Source organism: Phalangium opilio, unplaced genomic scaffold (genome assembly GCF_054372755.1).
Source record: "Phalangium opilio isolate 3A_F unplaced genomic scaffold, DU_Popi_V2 ptg000025l_1, whole genome shotgun sequence".
Lineage (NCBI taxonomy): Eukaryota > Metazoa > Arthropoda > Arachnida > Opiliones > Phalangiidae > Phalangium > Phalangium opilio.
Window position 1 is genome coordinate 3,180,888 of NW_028324156.1, and position 22,254 is coordinate 3,203,141.

General features: G+C 36.6%; 1 protein-coding gene across 2 annotated transcripts in view; it reads left to right on the forward strand.

The window, feature by feature from the left end:
• The window catches only part of LOC149691780 (uncharacterized), a 135,872-nt gene that overhangs the window by 41,655 nt on the left and 71,963 nt on the right, over positions 1 to 22,254 (forward strand). The window lies entirely within an intron of this gene.

Below are 22,254 nucleotides of genomic sequence, written 5' to 3' on the forward strand. Positions count from 1 at the left end.
GGGGCAGAGTACTACGACGCGTGAGCCGATAAGGCTGACTAGATATTATCTTATCATGTATTTAATGTAACTTAAATAAACTTAGAAATTAGTAAATGTGTCGACTTCATAACTCAACAATATCGTATACAGGGTGTTTCTGAAAGGTCTGTCAAGAATTAATGGCGATTTTGAGTCGAAAATATAACTTCTATCTCCATTTTGACCCTAAGGGACACTGTTTTCAAGTTATGTTTGGAGTGTTTTACGGATGACCTCTTAATTAAATTAGAAATCATTGTCTTAATTAAATTTAAGGGGTCATCCCTAAAACACTCTGGACGATCAGAACTTGAAAACAGTGCCCCTTGTGGATGGCAAAATGGAGATAGAAGTTACATTTTCGACTCAAAGTCGTGCACCCAATGAACATGATCTCCCTTAATTTCTAGTGTAGGGACTCATTCAGCGAGATAAGTTTTGAAGCTTATGTTATATTCATGATTTTTAATTTTTATCTAATTCCGACTAACTTTGACTTTCCCGGGACATCTTCCGAGAAATCATCTCTTGTAATCTTTTGTCCCTTTTGGGAATCCAATATTTAATATAATCAGAAGCTTATAACTCCCACCGAAGTTCATATCAGAAGCTTGTCTCTCCCAGCTCGGCGTTGGAGATGAATTTTTCTATCGCCGCGATCGCAGCGCTTTTATGCGGAATTTTCAGTTCATGTCCGCCGATACAAATTTAAATTAAAAAGCTTCCACTAGCTTAAAGGGGCGTGGCCATTTGTTAGAGCCAATAAGAGAGCAAGGGGGGCGAGGGAAAACCATGATGTAATGGTTAAAAATAGATACAGACAGAGGCTAGTGAATGTTTTTTAAATCGAATTAGGAAGAGATATAGTTATGGTGACGTAAATACCCTTTTAAAAACGTTTCCTCCCTCTCTAATCTCATCACCTATCGACTTTAAAAGGGGGAAGCAAATTTCAACCCCTTATGTACTAAAAGAGGGAGGTTTCTAAACGTTTTCATAGCCAACGCCTGTTGCATTGCACGAAACATTACTCTTAGCAGGGATAGATTTAATTTTAGAAGTAGGAATGGAGAACAAGGTAATCTGGGCGCGCGTCAAAGTCCCGGACTCCCTTCCACGGGACGGGGGGGGGTATGAAAGAAGAGGCGGGTCATAGCGACATAGGTAAAATGGAATTACGTATTTTTCGCCGTCCCCGTCAGCAACGTCATCAAAACGTGGTTTAAGTGAGCCAATAAGATAATATAAACTTTTCGTTACGTGTTGGAGGGAGGGGCTCTATACTGGGTTATGAGTCGGACTGATGTAAATACTAACCGTACATCTCCATTCCTACTTCTAGAATTAAATCTATTCCTCGTACTATAAGAGGGAAGTTTCGAAACGTTTTCATAGTCAACGCATTGCACGAAACGTTGCTCTTGAACTCCCTTATAATAAACTTCTGGTTTTCATTTATGATATATTTTTATTTATGACAAATTTAAGTTTATATTATATCTAAACATATAACAACCAGACCTTCATATTAAAAAAAGAATTTAAGTGTTTGACGTCGACCTTGGTTACTGGCGCGTGCCATAACCCATTTATAATTTCAAATTCAGTTTATTTTATATAATTAAGCTCCAAGTTAAGGTTTATTACACTTTCTACCGTGATATGGTTGCGTCAGCTCAGCTCAGCTATATCTGTTCATTATATATATCTTTGCCAATCTCACGATGTTAATTACTTTGTCATATTGTGAGACAGTAAATTAATTGAGATTAAAGGATACTATGTCTACTTTAGTTTTCTAGCTCGGATTTAATCACATAACTATAAACTGAGCTCAACATTGCATAATTTGAAATTAAAACTATAAAACGAAATATTTATCTAGCTCTTAAGTGATTTATTTATATCGATTCTTCTACTAATTATAAGACCAATCTGCATCTAGAGAAACATGCAGGAAATATATTTTAAAATATTCAAATTAGTTTCAGATTTAATGGATAATTTGAAATTTGCACCTGCCACCTATCGCGTAACGCCATGCCTTCTTGTTGTCTAACAAAATTCACGTGGCACGTGCTCTATATATCCCGCCATTATTGTCAGTCACATTCGCGCCAAATTTCATTCGACATCGAACAGGTGCAGCGAGAATTTTTTTTTAATTAAAAAAAAATGGCAGGGCGTTGAGCAATTGGCTGGAGGTGCAAATAACAAACTATTCATGAAATCTGGAACTAATCCACCTTATTCCCTTTCGCCGGAAGTTAGGCTTAGCTCGGGATTCATGGAAGTGAGTAACGGGAAGAAATTCGTCTGTCGTCTGCTACAAAAGCCAAAAATATGTACTGTAGCAGACGACAGACCAATTTCTTCCCGTTACTCACCCGCATGAATCCCGAGCTAAGCCTAACTTCCAGCGAAAGGGAATAAGGTGGATTTGAATTATTTTAATTTTTTAAAAATCATTCGGAGACTGTATTTCCCGGATGTTACCATATTCAGATTATTTCTTGCGGTTTTTTTTTTTTTTTTTCAAATCGTCTTTCACAGCATTGGTACAATATGATTAGAGTAATCAATATTGGGTTTTTTTCTGGGGAGAAGAGGTTGGATATTATCTTTTTATATCTTAAAAATGAAAAATAAGGAAATGTCATATCCCTCCCTGAGATCTTTTTGAATATATTTAGTCTTCAAGTACCTTGTTATTTTCTTTTTCTTCTTCTTCTCATTTCTCCGTATTTTGCAAGTGATTGAAAAAATTGAAATGTTTCATATTTATTTTATTTTTTATTATTATTATCAGAAGTAAATGAACCGAAGTTACCGGAGAGGGCAAAATTTGTATAATGCGTTTTCCATAACGTGGGGGTAGTAAAAATCAAGGTAGCTGTACCTCTACCTGAATCGTCTCGAAATTTAACGCTGGCACCAAAGACCATAGTTACAGCTTAGTTACAAATCCGCGCAATATCGTTAGTATGAATAAATAGTCGTTGTTTTGAGAAATAGGCGTCTGCTTCTATCTTAGGAGCCTAGGCCCTAGGCTTACGTTCGATAATGGGTGCAAACATTAGGGATGATCTTTTGAAATACCTTTCAAATATTAATCGACCATTTGTGACTTCAAGTCGGGAAAGATTTATTGAAATTCTAAAGTCAGACATTGGACAAAAGTATGTTAAAAGTCTTCTTATCCTACTCGAAAAGTTTTTCAAAGAGTGTGAACCTCTCCCCAAAAGAATCTTCCGAGGGAAAAAGTCGCCATTTTTAAAAACTTTAACTAATTCCCGGAAAATCCGGTTACTCGAACATTGGCCACTTGGTGGCGTTTTCAAAATTGTTGTGACTCGAAAGAGTAGAGGAACGAGACTATCGTCGGGGTTGAAATATGGGGGTTTGTGAGGAACTTGTGCTTAATGAATAAACAATAGGACTCCGGTAACTTCGGTTCATTTACTTCTGTTATTATTAGAAAAAAAAGAGAAATATTCTAGAATCTTCTTCTTCGGAACACGACGTGACTTATTTTCATTTTAGTATTCTTATTTTAACTCAAGAGTTTTAGTGATTAAATCTTACAACACAATGAACTAGAAAAAAAAAATCTAGAATTAATTTAAAAAGAAAGAAGAAAAGCTTTCCATGTGACAGAAAAGTCTCGTGGCTCTATTTTCTATTCGTTACTTTCAATTATTTGTAATGAAGAGTAAAAAGAAATTCCGATTTTTAAATCGAACTTTCTAGATTAGTAAAGGTCTTGTGTTGTGAAATTGCCATTTGAACCTCGACGTTATACTTTAGTTAAATCTATTTCGTAAATCAAGTTTTGAATGGGAGTCTTTAGCTACGGTTTGTTTATCACCAATTACTCTTAGCATAAGTTTAAGATATGTTCCATACATATAAGTTTGTCACTGGTTAAAAACTGGAGCTTGTCATGAAGTGAATGAGGTAGGTCATAGATTAGAGGTAAAGCGACCCCTGCCTGGTTGGTTTTGGATGGAAGGGTTGCGAAACTAATTAACCGAGTGTAGTACTTCAATTCTCGCTTGTCGTTCTGCTAGAACTAGCTCGAGCTGTAAGTCTCTCAGTAGCATAACGAAGTATGGGTATAGGGTCATACTTATGGAAGGAACATATCTTATAAACTTATGATAAAACTAAATACGCAGAGAGATGGATATATTATTCGTATATAAATATATTATTCGTAAAATTCGTCATACATAATGATAAGTCTATAGCTCTTCCCACAAAGCGCACCTAGATGCGTTTAGAATGAAAATGGATGTAGCACAACGATTCCTAGTAGCTGTATTTTTTCCTAATACAACCGATATATAGGAAATATTGTTTTCAAGTTTTTAACCCCATGTATTTTGATCAGCAGAAGTTTAACTAAAAATTAATATTAAATATTAACATAATGTTGCTCGTGATTTATGCCGTTTCGATCGTCGATTCGGGTTCATTTTTGGACCAATTGTATTTAGAAATCTCGAATAAGAAAAAAAATTGGTTTTATGAGAACACGTGATATTTTTTAATATTAAAAAAAAATTCGATTCTGTAAGAAAAATGATAAATATTGTTGTTTTTCTTTTACATAACCACCCGTTGAGTATTAAGACAATTCTTTGTAGGTGAATCTGAAAAAAACTCGATCAACAATATAAAACAAACAATAAATAAAATTAAAAGTGGGATGACGAAATACACCGTTTAAAACATGTAATTAATATGTTTCGACATGACAGGAAACAACTTGGAAAAATACTCCCAGTTTTTTATTTACTTTTTATTTATTTATTTTTATTTATTTTTTATTTATTTTTTATTTTTTTTTATTTTTTTTATTTTTTTTATTTATTTTTATTTTTTTTTATTTATTTTTTATTCATTTTTATTTATTTTTTATTCATTTTTATTTATTTTTTATTTATTTTTTATTTAATTTTTATTTAATTTTTATCTAATTTTTATTTAATTTTTATTTATTATTTATTTAATTCTTATTTATTTTTTATTTACTTTTTATTTACTACAATCTGACTAATTTTAGAAAACCCATTTTCTCCTTTATATTATTTTATTTATAAATATTATAAAAATAAATAAATGAATAAGACCTTGTTATTATTGTGAGGGTCGAGATACCCCAACCGTAACAACATTTCTAAACGCTTTAACTCAAAATCTTTGGCTCTGTTTTTTTAAATGTCGCAATATATCTCAACTACAGTCTTAATTCAACACGACCTTGGTAATTGCCCGGGAAAAATGTATTTAAAAATAATTTTACCGTTTATAAGTAACCATTACTTAAACACCTTTATTCAAACTAAATTATTTCAAACGTGAAAAGTAAAGAATACATGGCATGGATAAAATTGAATTTTATATAGTGGCGTTGCGGCATTGTTTTGGTAATTTGTTTAAAATTGTGTTAAATAATCCATAGATAATTGGTTATTTACGGGTATAGGGGGAAAAAATGACCCAATTTCCTGGCTATTATTTAAGCTTGACGTATCTTTGTCAATGTCGAATCTTAATTTATTTCCCTATTATAGAATAGATATGCAATAAATATTTAGTCGTATCATGGATAGATTTAAATTTAGAAGTAGGAATGGAGAACGGTTAGTATTTACTTCAGTCCGATTCATATCCTATTATAGAGCCCCTCCCTCCAACACGTAAAGAAAAGTTTAAATTATCTTATTGGCTCACTTAAACTACGTTTTAATGAAGTTGTTGACGGGGAAGGCGATAAATACGTAATTCCTTTTTACCTCTGTCGCTATGACCCGCCTCTTCTTTCATACCCCTCCGTCCCGGGGAAGGGGGTCCGGGACTTTGACGCGCGTCCAGATTACTCTGTTCTCCATTCCTACTTCTAAAATTAAATCTATCCCTGGTCGTATTAATAGCAAATTTTTGAAAAGGCGGGACGGACGAAATGTCGTCTGCTTAAGACGGAATATTGATTGGGTATGTGGACCAGTCTGGGAAACAGCACACTTCGTTTGGTCCAAAACCAGTTTGGACTAGTTTTTAAATTCAAGAAGTGGGGGTTACTGGTTTTTAATTGCAAATCTGTTGGAGAACAAAGGCGGGGACTAGTCCGAAGACCAGTTAATATTATTTCGGACACACTAGGGGGGGGGGGAGAGTCACAGGTCTGAAGACTGATGTGGACGCAAAGACGTTACATAGGGCTTACCGCAGTCCACCAAATTTGGTCAGTGTTGTTTGGAGTCTATGTTTTTCCACATACACCGGATGTTAAAAAACAAGGGGGTTTACACAAAAGACTCTTATTTTATCGAGGGGCCAACAACCTAGCTTCAAGAAGTCCCCCCCCTAGAGGCAGTGCGAATCGGGCTGCGTCTGGTGTTGCCTCTTATTGGTGCCTGTGTGTTGTAACACTTCTCTGCAAGTCTATTGGGCAAATTTTATTCTTCATTTTGTATGTAGTTGTTGGGTATGGATTGTAATATTTAAAACCATGTTAATTCGTTTTAATATGGGATTAATCTAATTTCGGGATTTTGAACCGAGTTAGAAGAACGCGTGCACGATTCAGTTCATAATATGATAAACCGTAACGATCTCTCGGTATCCACGCACGTGTACGTAAAATTTGATAAAAACAGTTACGCAAACTCCACGTGTACCGGCACGTGACACTGTTATTGCAGAGAAGTATGTTGAGAAGTAAATATATGTGTTACGTAAAGAAACCCTGGCGTTCACATCTACATATTGATTTTTGATAAAAAGCCAAGAACTATCAATTCAATATTATACCAATACTAAGCCTCGAAAATCCGAAATAACCTTATAGTGTACCACATAGGGTTGTGTATTATATAGTATATCTTATATACAGGGTGTAGCACAAAGGGTAGTGGGATCGTGTACAGCGGGATAGTTCTATGGGGAATCTAATTTCTAGTTGAAAATGTGTAACTTCTATGACATTTTTTATTATGATAAGTTTTATTTATATTATTCGAATTTAATTATAACTTTCGTTACGTAATGCTAGTCTCTGTTATATTTGCCAACTCGCCACTGTTAATAACTGTTTCTATTTCATTTAAAAAAAGTATACAAGGCCGGCGTTACAACTCAATATTTTTTGCCTTCTCAAAATGGATATAGATTTGTTATTGTAACAAATTTATATTTATTTTTGGCGTTCATTTATGGCTGTTAATATTGACGCAGGGGTGCATGGGGGATCAAAGGTCATAGGTTAGAATGAACTTCTTAACTGCGCATGCGCTAAGTAAGGGTTGCCACTCCAGTAATTTGTCATTAGAGCATTCCCTGCATGCATGTATACAGGTTTGGAACTGAATGATAATTTTTGAATCGAACACAGAATTCTACAAGATTTTCAGTCTGTTCTGTTGTAGATAGCATTTTGAATTGCACGAGTCACAAATGACACGCACCATTATCTATATAAGTAAATTCGATACCTACAATAAGAAGACGCACGAGATAGAAAGCCCAGGTGATGATCTAGGCACGTTTACAATTTACTCCCTAGGTATTACAAGCCAAAAGCTCCGTTAGTTACATTACACTTAGTCTAGGGTTTTCAAACGATGCCAATTAAGGATTTCCGTAGGTAGATGGTCACGGGTACCTATTCATCGAGAATGTATTAAATTTCACCCACCTTGTATTACAACTCTTTTAACAACTGAATTTGACCCTTTTCAAATTGGACCTAAATTCAAGTGATAACGGTATAAATTCCTCCTTGTCATATAATACCACCACCACGCGCGTCTTCAAATCTCTTGTGCCTGTAATTCTTTATTATCACGTGCCATCAATGTAGGCCGACCTTTGCACGCGGGTTTCTTTTCCACGAGACAGATGGGAAAGAAATATTCCGAGAATTTATGAAGATTCAATAACTCTTTCCTCCTCCCTCCCCCCTCGTTCGGACATCACGTGATGCGGCTATAGGTTTCTTTCTTTTTCTACTAATTGTAAGCAATTCACGTGCACCTGTTGAAACGCGAGCGATATCCCCAGGGTGTGTGTGTTTGTATCTATTGAAATTGCTCGTACGTCATCGTGGTTATTAATCAATCTATAGTTAGGCCTTAGTTCAATTGGTTGAGAGTAAGGCCGGATTCCAGGAAAATGGGATGGAATTAGGAAAACCGATAATTGAGATTCAGTGTGTTCCAAAAAAGAGTGGTAGGCTTAGTGTGGACATCCCTTCATAGGCAAACCTTAGATTATTATTAACTCGGCGTTGCCCGTCAGCCCGTCGGGACATTTTTTATTACTTTTCATGCGGACATTATTCCATTAATTAAGAAGGGTTTTTAAATTTCTAGCCGCCATTTAAAAAGATAGGAACAAATCGAACCCAAAAGACCATTCAGCCCGTCTATAGGTTAAAGGAAACCAGTGTATACTTAATATTTGTGAAATCGGTTGAAACGCGCGGACTTTGTTGCATAGAGAAGATTCTTTACATTTCTGGGCGCCATTTATTAAGATGGCGGCGGATTGGAAAAATCTTTCTTAGTACGCGCCTACTACTTATGAGTAACGTTCCTGCAAAGTTTCAGCCTTCTAGGACAAGCAGTTTGGGCTGGGCGTTGACTATCAATCAATCACTCAGTCAGTCAATCAGTCAGTCAGGACTTTGATTTATATAGATATTGAAGTATTTTGAGTCGAAAATGTTACTTCTACGACATTTTTCCACAATTAAGGGACATCTTTTACAAGTTATGATCATTGGAGTATTTTACGGATGACCCCCTTAAAATTAAATAAGAAACTGAAAGATAATGATTAATTAATAATTTAATTAGGGGGTCATCCGTAAAACGCTCTAAACATACTTGTAACCCGTATCACGAGGCCCCTGTAAACTACCCATACTCTTTCATTGGTCGACACTGACTGCGAACCCCTTTGAACAGTTTAGATACCGTTATATAGACATTACAAGAGTTTGTTTGACCTCCTAGTAAGCGTGATGGTAAGGTAAACGGCGTAGAGATGCATTCCGGCGTTACGGGAAAGACGAACTTGGGGGTCGAGAGTTTCCACAAACTCATTTTAGAGACCTGCGTAGCAGGGGGATATAGCTGTCACGTGCGACGTCCACGTGATATGAACATTTTGAGATTGTTTGGGGCTTCGTAGAGTATGGGTTTGATGGTGTGGATTATTTTTCTCTCTCCATCTCTATCTCTCCTTATTTTCAAGGCATTCTGTTCCCATTTTTGTTAAACTGTAACATTTCAGTTAAACTTCTGTCCTCTGTGAAGTGAAGTTGACCAAGTACTGAGTGAAACCGGACTGCTATGATTCACTAACGGTCTGGCAACACTGGGGAACGAATACAACCCTTTTAATATAAATAATCAGAAGGGGATAATAGAAGAAGTGTGACACTCTGTATCCTCTTAATGCTTCAGTTATGTAACATGATTCATCCCAGGCTCATCCCACCCGTTTTGTTTGCTCTAACTATCACCAAACTTCAGATGGGCAACGCACTGTGGGGGTGAATTCTATAACTGCAATAAACCCACAAACCTTGATTGTCTTGACGTGGGACAAAACCCCATGCACAAGCGCATGCTCCTTGACAAATAATTAAGAGCTAATAGAGTAATGATGAGGGAACTATTTATCTGGCGTGTGTGATTCGGTTTAAGCTGGATTCCCACTCGGCAGAAAACACGACGGAAACTCGGCGTTTAGGGCTCGACGTAAAAAATTTGGCGTCGACCCCGACGGAACTTCGGTTTCGTCGGACAGAATCGCGGTTCTATTTTTTCGGTCGTGTTCGGCGTTACGCCGGTGTCTCAGCCAATGAAATTATCTCACTGACTACGTCATAAATTTCAAGTGCGCACGCATACGCGAGATAGATTTTATAGCCGCCATTTTTTGTGGTTGACCAAGGCTTAGCTTAAACATGCCACCAAGAAAGAAAAATGAAACTAATGGAAGTTAAAGGAGATTAGATGTTAATAGGAAAGAATTTAGTGAGGAGGCTAGAAAATATCCCTTCTTGTACGATCGAAGCGACAAGGGGACAAAGATAAAAATTCAGAGTGCGAAGGAGATGTTGTGGAAACCACTCAAATCTGCCACGTGACCCAAAAATATCTACCGCCAAACCAAAAATTCAGCCGTAGTGTGAACGGTCTACCGCTGGACGCCGGCGTAAGTTAAAATTTCTACCGTCGGCTGCGTGATTTCCGCCGGGTTTTTTCGGTCGAGTGGGAATCTAGCTTTAGTAGAACCTTGCTATAATAAATTTTGCTCCGGATGTTGGAAAGAATCATGTCACAAGCGCATGCACCTTGACAAATCGTTAAGCATTATCTAATAGAGTAATGATGAGGGGGAACTATTTATCGCTCCTGTAACCTTGATGTTGGCAACAATCATGTTGCAATTACCCCTCTCGTTTGTGATGGTACACTTCTCTCGAGGGGAAGTATATTATACACTTCTGAAATAATGTATATCGTACGCATACCCCAGGTAAATACACCTGAACCCTTTCTAAGTTTCCCCTGTCGTATTTGTCATCGTAAAGGCTTGACCAGTATATTCGTAATTGTTAAATCGATGAAGCGAGGACGTATTTTTCCGAGTATAGGCAATATACGCAATCCATCCTCACGCGCTGCCTGGAATCGCGTGCGCTTTATTCCAGCCTCCGCATATAGACTATATACTCAACTCTCTCGGCTCTCGTGCGCTCCCTTATTACGTTACAGAATTCAGGGATGAAAGAAGTTCAGGAGGAGAGAGATTTGGGGATGGGGAGAAGGGACGGATGAGGCACGTGTCCTCTTCGGCAGACTGTTATAGTGCATGGCGTAAGAGAATCTGGGAAGTTTGAGCTAGATTGTACTTGTGGTGCAAGAGTCCGTCCACGTGTTGAATTCACGTGACTCTTTTTTTTTTCTTTTTGAAGTTGAGTGTTTTTCTCAAGTTGGTTGTTATTTTTCATTTTCCGTGCAGCTCGCGCGCTCTAGATAAATTTGGTTATATATTAGGGTTAAAGTTCGTTAATTAGGGGATATGATGGCAATCTTATTCTAACCCCCCCCCCCATTGTATTTAGGGTTAGGGTTAGGCGGGAAATCAGGTAGCCATCTACGAGCCCAAATAGTTTTCTCGCTTGATTATAATTATTATTATTAAAGAAATATGAATAATATTTAATATGGCGTTGTATCAAGAAGCGATATCTAGTTTACTAGGGAGAAGGTATAAGATGCCGAAGTATTCGCGCGCCATAGTCCCAGTCCCCTTTCAAAATACAGGGGGGGGGGACGTAAAAGGAGGCCACCAGGCTATTTCGTCTCTCCTCAGTCGGAAAATACCACGTAATTTTCGTCATTCGCGTCGCGCTGACGTGAGTTTTCAAGAACCAATGAGATGCTGGTTGTAATTTAGAGAGGCGGGGATTAACTCCGGACCTACTATACGTTTGGGCTGGAGATAAAGCTAGAAATGTGGCGCGAATTTATATCTTCCCCCTAATAAACTAGATATCACTTCTTGATTTAATATTACGTTGTATATTATCCTGTAGATGCTTTGTACTGTTGCCGTATACGCTAAACAAAATCCATTCATTAAATATGTTTCAAATGTAAAACAAACCAAGAAAAGTTATTTTCCATTTTCCAAGAAAAAGCATCGTTGAGTTGATATATTTAGAACAAAATGTGAAAACATGGTTCGAATTTATTCCATTAAATAGTAAGTCGATTCCAACGAAATATCTTGTTTATTTCGATTCCGGCGAAAACCCTGGAGTGAAATTTAACTCTAGAAAAAGACTGGTGCTTTATAATAGACCATTTCATACAGAGAAACCAACACACAGGGGCAGGACCCCTATGGGGGTGTAGACCTTTTCGACGGAAAAAAATGGGGTTGGCAACCCTTAGAATTGGGATGAACATACAAGAGGGTTGTTACATTGCCATCCGTCTCTCTGTGCACTCTCATGATACAAAATGACTACAGCGCAGGCGCCAAAAAGCGAGATGGAAGGTGGAGTTTTACTCCCCTGTCTTTCCCTCTTTGTTATGCCATCGAAATGGTCTATTGTCACTGGCGCCAAGAGGCCACGCTCTACACGCTGCACCTAGTGGTGCTTCTTGGCGAGAGGTAGAATACCACAATGGCGGTCCCGCCCCTTTGTGTAATTTCTGAAATGGTCTATTACAGTCAAATATTGAAAAGTTTAAATTTCACTTCGGGGAAATTTGGGGAAACCGATATTCGCCATTTGCCTTAAATTAATCCGTCCTCATCGGGGATCTAATTTTATGCCAAGTTTCGGAATTCTAATTCACTCTTTTCTCGGAAACCTCAATTATTTTCGAGAGTTGATGTAAAAGGACCTGCAATTTTGCAGAGTAATTAATACTCCCGAATTTATCCGAGATGCGGTTAGAGTAATTGTTGTCAGGCTCTCTGATGTGAGGCAAGTTGGGCTATTAGTACTTGAGTTAAACTGAACTGATAGCCTTTCTGTTTGTGCCTGGCAACAATGGAAGAATGCCAAAATCTCCGTAAAAACTATGTATTTTTGGTTAGGACTTAATTAGGAACGTTTTATAATTCGAAGATACCGCATTTCTATGGTAAGTTGTACAGCTGGAAGATATGTAATTTTTCTAGCCCCTTTAGTGCACACTGTCTGTTAACTCCAATTCGTAGTTCGGAAAACAACGATCTAAATCAATGAAATGCAAAGGTATACTTCGTGTAACGATCTGTTTTCGAAAAGTTCCTCTATGTTCCTTAAATAAAATTGTATTGTTTATCATTTCTAACCTAACTTAACATAAAGCATTTCTTAAATAAACATCATTATAGTTTATTTTACCGTGTGTTAATATACCTGTTTATAAGATATGTTCCTACCATAAGTATGACACTACCTATACGAGTTCGTAATGCTACTGAGAGACTTACAGCTCGGGCTAGTTCTAGCAGAACGACAAGCAAGAATTGAAGTCCTACACTCCGTGATTACTTTGCAGGACTTCCATCTAGGTCCTATTTAGTCTGCATTACTAAGCCTTGAACAGCCCCAAAACCAACCAGGCGTCGCTTTACCTCTAATCTATGACCTACCTCATTCACTTCATGACAAGCTCCAGTTTCTAAGTTACCAGTGACCAACTTATGGAGGACCATATCATACGAACTTGTGATGCAACTAAAGCTTACCCGCTCATATTGCCTATTTACTCTGCTTCAGTTTACCGTACGACCTTTAATGACCCCTTTTAAAGTACATTATGAAAAAGATGTTTACGAATTGGTTAGGTCTCTTTTTATATACGTAATATTACGTAACAGTGGGGTGTACCACGTTTTTTTTTATTGTCACCGCAAGCCAGACGAACTTCCAAATCATATTTTATTTAACGGGATGTTTGGATTAAATGTATAATAATAATAATAAAATAAAAAAAAATAGTAAAAGAAAGGTTTGGCACGCGAAGCTGTTTTCAGTCTCACAATTCCCGGTGAATAATATCGCCAAGGTTGATAGATTGTTAAAGGAGGGGTTGTTGTGTTGTTACCACGCTTATTCGCTATACCTTCTCAAGGTTTGAATAGAACATTTTGATTTATCTAGGGATAGATTTAATTATAGAAGTAGGAATGGAGAACAGAGTAATCTGGGCGAGCGTCAAAGTCCCGGACCCCCCTTCCACGGGACGAGAGGGGAATGAAAGAAGAGGCGAGTCATAGCGACAGAGGTAAAATGGAACTACGTATTTTTCGCCGTCCCCGTCAGCAACGTCATCAAAACGTAATTTAAGTGAGCCAATAAGATAATTGAAACTATTCGTTACGTGTTGGAGGGAGGGGCTCTATATTGGGCTATGAGTCGGACTGAAGTAAATACTAACCCTTCTCCATTCACACTTCTAAAATAAAATCTATCCCTGATGTATCTAAGAGGGAAAGACACGGGATAAAACTCGGCCTTAATAGAGTAGTGTCAGTACTACGTATGCAAACGTCATACCCATCTATCTCTTAGCTCAGTGTCATCCCGATACTAGGCGCGTACAGTATCCCCTCTTACAAGAGCGCGCCTAAAGGGAGGGATGCACAGTCAGTCAGTCTACACCCCCTCTCTAATGACACATCTCTCGCTTTTTGGCGCCTGCGCAGTAGTCGTTTTTCTATCATTTGAGTGCGTGGCATTGCCATCTATATTCCCGTTGCTCGATATTGCCACTGGAAAAGAGAGTGAACCTCCAACTTAATACTTAATCAACAAGGCGCAATAAAAATGCATTTCTCCCTCGTGCACAGAGAATACGTGACTGCATGAACCTGTGCAATATCGGGAACGCGATTCTTCAATTCTTGGATCATTTTGCGTGAACTATTTTAACGATTACCAGATTTAACGTTGGGTATTGATCCGCCTTAGGCTTTTATTTAATGCAAAGTTTTGCTGAACGAGGATATAAACAAATTTAGCTTTCGACCGTACTAACAAACAACTTTCTTTTTCTTTTTTTTTTTTGTAGCGGGGGAGGCTAAAGCCGCGTGGCCCTTTTTGAACCCTAAAGTCGTAAACAGGAGTATTAAGGTGAACTGCACTAGGCTCTTACCCAAAACTGAACTTTAAGTGCAAAAACGACGTAATAACAATTGTTAAGGTTGCTATTGTTTTTGTATCACCGCATGTGTATGTTGTCTTAAAGTATTAGGCAATACAGGGTGTTCTTTGGACAACGAAATGTTATATGACATTTTGACCCCAATGGACACTGTTTTCGAGTTATGTTTGGAGTATTTTACGGATAACCCCTTAATTAAAATTATTAATTAATCATTGTCTAAATCAGTTTATTGATTAAATTTAAGAGAGATCATTTGTAAAATACCACTTAAGGATTAACGTCCATTCGTATCAACCGAGAAATGTTTTTATATAAATAGATGAATGTTCTTAAAAGTTTCTTAACAAATAAGGGTATGTTCTTTGGGCGATTTTGATTAGAAATTGTTTTGTGACATTACGCAGTCCGGGCCACTGTTTTCAAGTTAAGTTCGGAGTATTTTAGTGATAACCCCTTAATTAAATTATTAATTAATCATTGTCTAAATGAGTTTCTTAATTAAATTTAAGGGATCATCCATAAAATACTCTGGCAATCTTAACTTGAAAACGGTGTCCCTTGGGGTTAAAAAATGTAATTGAAATTACATTTTCGACTCGAAATCCCCCTTTATGAACAAACCTTTCAGAAACACCCTGTACATAAAAAGGACTAAACTTGACAGAAAATACTTGGTTTTGGCTTTGAGTCAAAAGAGAGACGGGATCCGATAATCCAGCGCAATTTGAATTTGTTCCCCCCCCCTCAAATGGTTTCCTCTGATTTGAAAACTTTCTTAATACGAAATTCATATTTTGAACTTTTATTTGTTGTCGTTTGCCAGAAAGGGTAATATTAATAGCTAGGCGTGTTACGCAAAAGGTTGGCACGAGGCCTGCGTAAATATTTTTGAGTCTGGTAGAACCAAGAACTGCTATCTAGTTTATTAGGGAGAAGGTATAAATTTGCCACATTTCTAGCTTTATCTCAAGTCCAAACGTATAGTAAGTCCGGAGTTAATCCCCGCCGCCTCTAAATTACAACCAGAATCTCATTGGTTCTTGAAAACTCACGTCAGCGCAACGCGAATGACGAAAATTGACGTATTTTCTAGAGATGGGCCGATACCAGTTTAAACCGATACCGATATGATCCGATACTTGGGAAACCGATACGTACCGATACCGATATTTTACCCGATCCTTCGATTAAACCGATATTAAACCGATACCGATATGGTATCGGTATCGGCCCATCTCTATAGATGATTCTCGATCCAATTTCGGTACTTGAAACTATAAAACCCATTTTAGACACTAGTTACGCACTAGTTACGTTATCCAAAAATAGATGAAAAACTGTGCTGTCTCAGAGTTTAGGTCTTATGGCACCATCTACTCTCAACATAAGTATTTATTTTCTTCAAAAAATATCGGGTAGAAATATCGGTTCATTTTTAACCGATACCGATATATCGGTTAAAGCCAAATATCGGTACCGATACCGATATGGTATCGGTATCGGCCCATCTCTAGTATTTTCTGACTGAGGAGAGGCGAAATAGCCCGGCCTCCTTTTTCGTCCCCCTTGTATTTTGAAAGGGGGACTGAGACTATGGCGCGCGTATACTTAGGCATCTCATACCTTCTCCCTGATAAATTAGATATCACTTCTTGATGGAACTTTATCGTTGATTCTTAAGGCAAGGAAGAAAAATTTAAAATTGTCAAGTAATAGTTGTTATTATTACTTAATAGATAGTGTGCACTAAAGGGAGGCTAAAGAAATTTAATCCCCCCGTTGCCAGTAATTTGTTATTAGAGGATCTTCTTCATGGAACTGAATCGAACACAGAATTATACAATCTTATCAGTCTGTTGTTGTAGCTATAGCGGCTGAAATTGCACGTGTAACAAATTCAATTGTTGGAAGGGATACAATAAGTTAATATTTTAAACTTAGGTAACTTCAATAGACCATTCCATTAATTCCTGAAGAGAATCACAAACACCAAAGTGGCGGAGAGGTCACCTTCTTGGGCTAGTCTCTCTCCGCATGTAGTTAACTCAGGCGTTGCACGAGGGAAATATTACCTAAGATGGCGGCCTAGCCGCTGTGTGTTGGTTTCTCTGCAAGTATTTGTTGGAACATTGGTCTATTAGGTTACTTTTTGGTGACTTTAATTTACTCGGAAAAGTGGACAAAATTCATAGGGTATATGATGGTAATAATAATAAATACAACGTTGCACACTTAATTCTAAGTAATAATTTCTTTATGATGTCGGTGTCATTAAAATAGAGAGTTATCGAATATAATTGAATTAGAACAGTTCTTTATGCTAGTATAATATCGGGGCCCTTTTAAACAAGAAAATAATAATATAAAAATAGTTAATTGATCTCTTATTTCTTTCTTTATTTTCCAAAATCCCGTTATTGAAAATTCTGCCATAGATACCTATTTTACCTTTTTTTTCATCCTTTTATGTAAGTCGTTTAAAGATATTTTAAATCTAATCCAATTGCTTGATAATATGTCGTCGGCCTCTTTCTATTTCAAAAAAAAAGAAAAAAAATGAAACTAACCCGATTAGATCTGAAGTGATTAATTTGTTTCGATCTACGGACGTCATTCGAGCTTATAGTCTTGGGTATTAAGGCCCTTTCAGACTGTAGAGTAAAATCTTACATCCCAGTCGGTCGCATCGGTACGTTCATTTCCCTGTTAAGACGCCAGAGCAGACGACTTAAAACGAGTCGCGTCACGTATATCAAGTGATTTTTGAACCAAGACTTTTGAGTACTAAAATAACCGAACATCCGAAATTTTTACAAATACAGCGCCAAGAATCCTAACTAAAAATTTTCATATGTCGTCTTCTAAAGCGTAGTAGCACACTCGATCACGTGTCAGTAAGGCATCATTGATGAACACTAAAATAGATGAACATCGAAAATTTTTACAAATACAGCGCCACGAACATCGAAAATTTTTACAAATACAGCGCCACGAACATCGAAAATTTTTACAAATACAGCGCCACGAACATCGAAAATTTTTACAAATACAGCGCCACGAACATCGAAAATTTTTACAAATACAGCGCCACGAATCCTAACTGAAACTTTTCATTTATCGTCTACTAAAACGTAGCAGCTCACTCGATCACGCGTCAGTAAGGCATGATCGAGTGAGCTATGACTAAAGAAAAGGCGCTAACGATGTGGTAGTGCCATTTGGACACTCACTGCCTGACGAAAATGAAAGCTTATTGTCAAACTAAACCCGTGCACAAATCTTTTACGTAGTTGTTGACAAGTGTCTAATTAAGCTAGCAAAGCCCACTTCACCGACCGACGCGAGGGGGTAGACGCTCTGGATCTCTGTGTACACCTGAGTTCAAAAGAGTTAAGCTTTGACAGTGCATTGAGCACGAAGCCTTCGGAACTCAGAGTTCAGCTTTGACAGTACATTGAGTTCAAGACATATTGTACACCTGAGTTCTCAAGTGTCCACCCCCTCGGACCGACGTGAACGTAAAATAAAATCGGAGAGCGTCTGAATGGGCCTTAATAAACGCAAAAACCGAAAAGTGAATCATTTCCCGTCATTGCAAATTCATCGTCTTCCCTTTTATTTTTTTCCTCCGATGACGTTTTAGTAAAGAAGCGAATGTATCCGCCAAATTACCATTGCCTACTAAATCTTACCTTATGTTTCTACCGCTCTCTTTAGACCCCCGTCGGGAAGTGCGTACTAGAACCTTTCGTCTATCTTTATTCTTTGTTCTTTGTTAGAAATATAATTTGCAAGTTATTGGTATCGGGAAAAAAATTGACTTGGAAAATTGGAAGGGGTACATCAACCCTTGTTACGAGCTGGTTTTCCTAAAGTCGAACGATTTTTTTACATAATTCTGAAAATTAAGATTATTTTCTAAATTTCTAAAAATTCTTATCACTAAGTTAATTAATACCAGAAGTATATAATACGTCGTTTCGAGAGAAGTGTACTACCACAAAACGGGGGAATTGTAACATGATTCTTCCCAACATTTATTATAGCAAGGTTATACTAAACCGAATCACATACGCCACATAAATAGTTCCCTCATCATTACTCTATTAGATAACGCTTAATTATTTATCAAGGCGCATGCGTTTGTGCAAGGATTTTTGTCCAACGTCAAGACAATCAAGTTTTGTGAGTTGATTGATTGCTGAGGATTTTGTAAATACCAAACAGTTTTAGAATTCACAATAGCACGGTGCGATTTATGCTCATCGGAAGTTTGATGAGTGGGAGAGCAAACAAAAAGGGGTGCGATTTGCCTGGGAAGAATCATGAAAATTACATAACAAAAGTATTAAGAGGATACAGAGTGTCACACTTCTTCTATTATCCCCTTCTGGTAAAAAAATGGAGGGTAGTTATAGGACATGAGTGGGATGGTTCTATGGGAAATCAACTTTGAGTCGAAATAGTTCTATACTTCTATGGAATTTTGCCCTAAACAAGTTACGAATTGGACTTATGTAAAATTAAAATTATTTAATCAGTTACCTAACCCTAATTTTAATTATAACTCTTTATATCATTTCCGTGAAACTTTTCGTGCACGTCGCGTATTTCTGCAAAGCCAGAGTAAATATTTTCCTATTATAATGAAATACGTAATTAAACTCTGAAACGTGTATTATTGTTTTTGTTGAAACTAGTTTTGAAATACAAACTTTTCTGTAAATTTTTAATTTCGACAGCCGCCCCAACGTTTGCGTGCAGGAGTAAACGAGTGGGGAATATAATATACCTATATTAAGAATCGATCTTGTTGTCAAAGTCAGGAATGCATATAGCTACCAGGAATCATTGTGACCCTTTGTGGTTATACCGGGCTTGAGAACTTGCTACACGTCACGCCTATTAATAATTCTGATGGCATCTTTCTATTTATAACTAGATTTCATTGGTTGGTAGCCACGCGAGTTCCTAGGCACGCGCGTTCAAGGTGTAACGTGCAATGATATAGATTATTAGCTAGCATAGACTAAAGTGGTAAATATCCTTCCCCTCGTTTTAGTAAATCTTTTATTGATTGTGAACGCTTTTGCTTTTAGTTTATTTATATATATAAAAAGTATAAGTATAAACGCAGCTGTTTGTTACATCGATATAAAACCTCAAAGTTGTTATTCCACAATTTTTACGTAAGTCTTACGATGGACAATAACAATTTAATCCATAATAATGCCAGTTATTCCTTATAAGTTAGACAGAAATACAATCGTCTCTGTGACCCGTATTAATATAAATCTAAAAAATAAATTATCTATCTAATATAAATAAGGTTGTTTGTCGCGACGGTAAAACACGTCATGAAAGTTACGTCTTTTACGATACAAAAGACCAAACGGCATTGGTTGGTTGACGGTTTTGTTTGTCAACGAAACTAGCACCAATTATTTAATAGACAGTGTTTATGTTTTAAAGAGGCTAAAGAGATTGTCCTCCCACGTTTCTTACCTTAACTGCGCATGCGCTTCAGGGTTGCCAATAATTTGTTATTAGAGCATCGTATGGTTTGGAAATGAATGATTCAGTACTGAATCCAACTGAATTCTACAAACTTTTCAGTCTGTTAAGGGATATATTTAATTTTAGAAGTAGGAATGGAGAACGGTTAGTATTTGCTTCTGGCCGACTCATAGCTCAGTATAGAGCCCCTCCCTCCAACACGTAACGAAAAGTTTTAATTATCTTATTGGCTCACTTAAACTACGTTTTGATGACGTTGCTAACGGGGACGGCGAAAAATACGTAATTCCTATTTACCTCTGTCGCTATGTCCCGCATCTTCTTTCATACCCCTCCGTCACGTGGAAGGGGGTCCGGGACTTTGCCGCAAGTCCAGATTACTCTGTTCTCCATTCCTACTTCTAAAATTAAATCTATCCCTGGTCTGTTGTTGTAGATAGAGGTAGAATTGCACGACTGGCAACACGTGACTTTCCCGCACATATGCGCGTAGACTTTGAAAGTTCAACTTAAATTCGTCGAATCCTATCATAGAGAATATATAATAGAGGAGTGGACAGTTGTTGTATTCAGTTCTCGTTAAATTTTTGGAACTACTACTTCCGGGGGCTTTCTGTTTCTTGGTAGACACGTCACGTGGTTGGTTACCTTTGTCTATATATCATTCTACGCCTCCATAGAGTATATATACAATAAAGCAGACGACATTTTTCAACCAATAATAATGCCTTTTACAGAAGGTAATCAATCACCCAATGGGGGAAAAACCGGAAATGAATAGTTAAAATTAGGCGAGATATTCCCTTAAAGGCTAAAGTGTCTACTCCTCTACTTTATATCCTCTATGATTAGACCTATTTGTAAGAAAGTATCATTATATAAATTAAGATAACTATTACATTGTTTAATTATTTAAATAGTGCACGTAGTTGCAAATTGTAATAAATGTATAGATAATCATTTTTATCTGATAATAGAGGGAAACGCGTAGAATTGCTTTGAAAGTACGCGAGGCTCAATTAGTTTACGTAATAATAGCTCGCGATAAACTTTATCTTTAGGTGTAAAAATACAGCCTGATATTGGTGGATTTATTATTTTAATCTGAGTGTTATCCTATAATGATTGGATGTCTGGAAGCTAACACGAGTCGATCACGTTTTCGATGAGTGCACTGTTGGCCTTTCGAGATAGCGTTGACATTCCACACCCTTTAATCACCAAACCGAATTATTGAGATTAATTTTATAAGATTAGTCAGGCCTAGTTTTTCTTTTTTAAAACGTTAGGCATGTTTTTTTTTTTCTATTTTAAAAAGTTCAGCCTTTTTTATATTTTAAAAAGTTGGGCCTGGTTTTTTATTATTTTTTAATTTTAAAAAGTTAGGCCTAGCCTAGTTTTTTTTAATTATTTTATAAAGTTAGGCCTAGCCTAGTATTTTTTTATTATTTTATAAAGTTAGGCCTAGCCTAGTATTTTTTTATTATTTTATAAAGTTAGGCCTAGCCTAGTATTTTTTTATTATTTTATAAAGTTAGGCCTAGCCTAGTATTTTTTTATTATTTTAGAAAGTTAGGCCTAGCCTAGTATTTTTTATTATTTTATAAAGTTAGGCCCAGCCTAGTATTTTTTATTATTTTATAAAGTTAGGCCCAGCCTAGTATTTTTTATTATTTTATAAAGTTAGGCCCAGCCTAGTATTTTTTATTATTTTAAAAAGTTAGGCATAGTTTTTTTCTATTTTAAAAAGTTAGGCATAATTGTTTTCTAATTTAAAAAGTTGGGCATAATTGTTTTTTATTTTAAAAAGTTAGGCATAGTTTTTTTCTATTTTAAAAAGTTGGGCATAATTGTTTTTTATTTCAAAAAGTTAGGCATAGTTTTTTTTATTTTAAAAAGTTAGGCATAGTTTTTTTCTATTTTAAAAAGTTAGGCATAGTTTTTTTCTATTTTAAAAAGTTAGGCATAGTTTTTTCTATTTTAAAAAGTTAGGCATAATTTTTTTCTATTTTAAAAAGTT